General features: G+C 38.4%; 1 long non-coding RNA gene across 1 annotated transcript; it reads left to right on the forward strand.

Annotated features, from left to right (window-relative positions):
• The first annotated feature begins 3,963 nt into the window (after positions 1 to 3,963).
• Positions 3,964 to 4,971, forward strand: LOC139435286 (uncharacterized). The gene is made up of 3 exons (XR_011644567.1): positions 3,964 to 4,149; positions 4,229 to 4,404; positions 4,820 to 4,971. It is a non-coding gene; the product is annotated as an uncharacterized lncRNA (long non-coding RNA).
• Positions 4,972 to 5,319: the final 348 nt, after the last annotated feature.

The raw sequence follows: 5,319 nt of genomic DNA on the forward strand, positions 1-5,319 counted from the left end.
GGTTCAGAGGCACATTGTGCAAATATGGCAGTAGCCATCGATCAGCTTAAGATAAGATATACTTTATTGATCCCAAGTTGGAACATTTGCGTTACATCAGCATGTGTAACAGTTAAATATGCAGTTGTGTTTATTTGAAAATCATTTAGTATAATCACATAAATTCTGTGTTTTATATTCAACAATTCTGTGTTCTTTATTTATTGATTGTTCAATACCTGACAAGGCCGGAGATGAAATATCTACATACATCTTATAAGAGCAATACATTATGTATAATATCAGTTAAAATAAGTGCTTCAACATAGTTAACATTGCTGGAGGTATGCACAAATATTGATAGATGTCTTGTAATGCACTATTGAGGAACCTGCAACCCAAGTTTTTCATTCAGTGCAGAACTACACCACAGGCCTATAGGCCTATATGATATGTCAATAAACCTTAGAAAATCTTGAAATCTTGAAAGGGATGTGCAAAATAGTCATTACATACAGTCTTTAATTAACAATTAGTAGAGAATAACGAGTAATGAATATACTTTATAGGGATCGTATTAATATCTAATAATAAAAATATTGAAATGCAATAACATGCTTTAACCACCAGGTGTCCCTTTATATCAACTGTGCACCTTTATGGTGTAAATACAGCCTATCTACCAATTGGATCAAATATAAAAGTGAGCCGAATTAGTGTTGATACTGCAAGGAGACGCATTGTGTGAAAAGAAATGTAAGATGTTGTTTAATGGCTGATATATTTATGATCACGTTTTCAGTTCCTCATGTTTGTCTTCTCATCAGGGCTCTATAAATACAGAACTACGGCAGATATGTAATATGTAATGCAGCCGAACCGTGTATTACAATGCCGTTATGTGATGACTTTCAAAGAGAAAAGCAAGCACACTCGGAATAAGGTATTATTATTATTTCGGTCTGTTTCCGGTATTTGTTAATGACGGTGTGCTCTGAGATGTGAGACTGGAATTGCACAGGGGGAAATAACGTAGGCTATCTTTAGATGCGGATTTTGTTAAACTAATATGTTTAGGCTGTGGACCAACACTATACATTGACGGGGAAGGGGGTAGCAATAAAGATAACACCATTAAACAGTTACACAACATAACAGAAATAATATCGATAGCAGCATCCCTTGGTAACAATGAAAACGTCACGATTTCCTGAAGTAATCTTCGTAATAACTAGCAAACTAAAGATCATGTACATCCACTGCACACATAATCTGAAATAACAACTCATATTTCTCGCATCAAATGACATCAAAACGCATTTTAATGGCCAAACTAACTTTAAAATAGGCATTTTACACCTAGAATAAAACGAAGTTCGGCCATGTTTTCTTTTTCTGCAGGGAGACATTTGAAGATCACGTGACATAGACGCCAGCCATCGGAATGAATGGTGAAAAAAACGGGGTTTGTCAAACAGAGCACATGGTGTAGGCCAAACGATAGCTGGGGATTCTGGGTAGTGTAGTGTCTTCTGCCATCCTTTACTCAGAAAACATATTTGTTTCTCCGAATCGAAGGGGAAAAATACAAAAGCATTGTGATTTTGAGGTTATTTCATTGAAACAAGGCTGTTTTGGACATTTGACAGATTTATGCTTAATTCTCTCCAAAAGTCATCTGAATGGCAATTTGTGATTTTGAGGTTATTTCATTGAAACAAGGCTGTTTTGGATATTTGACAGATTTATGCTTAATTCTCTCCAAAAGTCATCTGAATGGCAATTTGTGATTTTGAGGTTATTTCATTGAAACAAGGCTGTTTTGGATATTTGACAGATTTATGCTTAATTCTCTCCAAAAGTCATCTGAATGACAGTTTTGGAGAGAATCAAGCATAAATCTGTCAAATGTTAAAAACAGCCTTGTTTCACTGAAATAGCCTCAAAATCACAAACTGACATTCAGATTACTTATGGAGATAGTTAAGCATTAATGTCATCTGAATGTCAGTTTGTGATTTTGAGGTTATTTCATTGAAACAAGGCTGTTTTGGACATTTGACAGATTTATGCTTAATTCTCTCCAAAAGTCATCTGAATTTTAACATTTTTTAACATTAAAAAAATAGTATAAAATCAAAAGGTGGGTTTTTTGAAAAAAAAAGCTTTGTGTTAAGTGTAGGGCAGTTAGCTGAGTTCATCAGATGTGTTTTGACATGGGTAGGTGAAAAGGCCAAGCCGCATAATAGATTTATAGCATTTTTTAACACAAAAAAAATAATATAAAATCAAAAGGTGGGTTTTTTGAAAAAAAAGCTTTGTGTTAAGTGTAGGGCAGTTAGCTGAGTTCATCAGATGTGTTTTGACATGGGTAGGTGAAAAGGCCAAGCCGCATAATAGATTTATAGCATATGTTAACACACAAAAAATAGTATAAAATCAAAAGGTGGGTTTTTTGAAAAAAAAAGCTTTGTGTTATATAGGCGGGCCTTGTATTAACACATCGAAGTTGGTTTGACAAAAAATCGTCCATCGAAGCCAGTGTTAAATAGATTTTTCGAATGTGTCGAATATCCAACGTCCAATATAAAACCAAATTTACCACGGTCTCTTACCGGTTGTAATAAGCCTTCTATTGTCTGCTGCTATCCAGTCTGATAAGAATACTGCACGCTATATCTAAGAAATTCAAAGCATTTACTATGTTATTATCACTCCTATATCTATTAGCATACAGTATCAGTACTGATTAGTTGTTTGTTATATGATCACTTTAAACAGACTATTGCAATGCAATATGAGGAAAAACAACACACTTTAGCTAAATGCAAAACACTTCAGAATCAGAAATCAGTATCACAAATACAAAGCTAGTAGCAAGCTAAGTTAACATTACATAGCTGATGCTGAGCTAAACATGTTTGCTAACCTCCATGCGTTAATGTGACTGACCTCTCCGGGTGAGTTTTCAAGTGCCTGATGAAATTCGACGTTGTTGCGCCAGCATCCTTGATTTTGATATTGCAGACTTTGCAGTGTGCGCTCCTTTTGTTGGTGCCGCCGGCGTTTTGTTCGAAGTTTTTGTAGTTGAACCTAATTACAAGCGGTACAGCCGCAGGTCATGGATGTATAATAAGCCGCAGATGTGCCGCCGGTCGCTATTGTGTTACTACGAGGTAGTAACAGAGGCGCGCACGTCTGCGTAATGAGCCCGGCTAAAATAACTGGATGGCCTACCTGCCTGTCAGCCTTCCATCTGGGCACAAACTTATCTCGTGCCCTCATTGGTCATGTGCGCGTTCGTGTGTGTTGGAGGAGGCGGGCTCTATAAGGAAGTAGCAGCCTCTAGCAGATTATCTCCGGTTGTGTATTTTCAAATTCTAGCGATCTCGAGCCGGTTTCTCTCAAATTTACCTACCCCACCTTTAATACGCCAAAAATAGAAAACACAATGATTGTTCACGAGTCCCAACACACGAGTCCAAGTCGAGTCTGAAGTATTTTGGTCACGAGTCCAAGTCAAGTCTGAGGTCTCTGTGTGTGCGACTTAAGTGCGACTCGAGTCCGAGTCGCAGACTCGAGTCCCCATCTCTGGTATGTACTCAGAAGAATGGGCTTGATCTATCTGGGCTCTAATAACAATAACTACAAAACCTTTCTACGTTATGCATCATAGGAAGGAACATGTCTACCAGGAACTAACTTGCTTGCAACAACCTAGATATTTAAGGCACTACCAGCTTTACTTTTGAAATCATGTTAAAAATGTTAAACCTAATTGTTCCCCATTACTCAAATATAAACGTACGGTTTGCTACGTTTTGATTGAATTCAGATGTTGTTGTTTCAGTGATAGGGTTTCAAATGTACTTTTAATGTTATTTTAAAGCAATTTAAAGTGAAAGTTTGTTCATGTAAAATAAATGGCCTTGCATTGCCTCTTGTTTTATTATTTATTTTAGGCTGAAGACTTGTCTGCAGAATTGGTCAAATACACTGGAAGTGAGTCAAAAGAGGAAGAGGACTAGAGGCGGGAAGAAGTGCTATTGGCCACTGGTGAAGTGTGTGACTGTCAGGGTGCCGAAGAAGGGTCTTCTCCGGCACGTCACACTTGTGGATCTTCCTGGAAACCGGGATCGTAACAAGAGCAGAGATCCGATGTGGAAAAAGGTGATTTATCCACACGCAATGCGGATCATTGTGGAACACTGACAATCTAACCATTATTATTTGCTGTATTCCCCTCCAGGTTGTTGGAAGTTGTTCTACTGTGTGGATTGTGGCTGAGACCAATCGAGCAGCTTCTGAAAAAGAGTCCTGGGCGGTCCTGGAAGAATCCTGCAGCCTCATGGGAAATGGTGGCGAGTGTCAGCAGATTCATTTGATCTGCACCAAGTCTGATAGTCTTGGAGGTTCAGATGATCAGTAAGTGGACAGTCCCGGTTTCAGATGCCAAAAGTACAGTTAAATGTACCATCCAATTTAGACACTGACGCTTGAGACGGAGATGGCCAAGAGGAGAAACCATGGAAACATTGATTACGCTTACAGGCACATCAGTATCCTGGTTTGGATGGTATTCAGGGAGAAACCAGGGTATTCACGATCACAACAGTATCCGTGTTTCTAACATGTCTGCATGTGTGTCTTGATTCCTCAACATCTCAGCCATTTCTTTCTGTCCTAATGTTGTTGCATCACAAACACTTTGTGATGCTGGATGAAGCTACTCCATGTGATCATTGGTCATTGAAAGCAAGATGGAGATGCGTAGTGATATAATATCCTGCAATGTATATGCAGTTCATGTCATTCTTCAAATACAAATCTTTTCATATAGGTCAGCAGCTGATGTTCGTGCTCTGATACTAAAACAAAACGAGCAAGCCAAGATAGACGTGAAGGCAGAATTCAGCAAACTGAAAGACGTTAAGGTGAGTTATATTGAATACAAAAACACAAATATTGTCCAAAACGGCAAACCTGCTTTGATATCGAAACCCTTTATTTTTGTAGAAACAATTCAGTGAGGAATGTTTCAAATCAAGTTTTATTTATAGCACATTTATAAACGATGTTTGGTGGAGCCAAAGTGCTGTACATATAATAAAATTAGCCTACAGTAGAGACACTTTACAGCAAATACAACAGCACAGATTGTTCAGAATATCAGTATGAGAAAAACGACACCCTCTGTCCTTAGACCCTCTGTCCTTAGACCCTCTGTCCTCAGACCCTCTGTCCTTATACCCTCTGTCCTCAGACCCTCTGTCCTTATACCCTCTGTCCTCAGACCCTCTGTCCTTAGACCCTCTGTCCTCAGACCCTCTGTCCTCAGAC

Source organism: Pseudochaenichthys georgianus, chromosome 15 (genome assembly GCF_902827115.2).
Source record: "Pseudochaenichthys georgianus chromosome 15, fPseGeo1.2, whole genome shotgun sequence".
NCBI lineage: Eukaryota > Metazoa > Chordata > Actinopteri > Perciformes > Channichthyidae > Pseudochaenichthys > Pseudochaenichthys georgianus.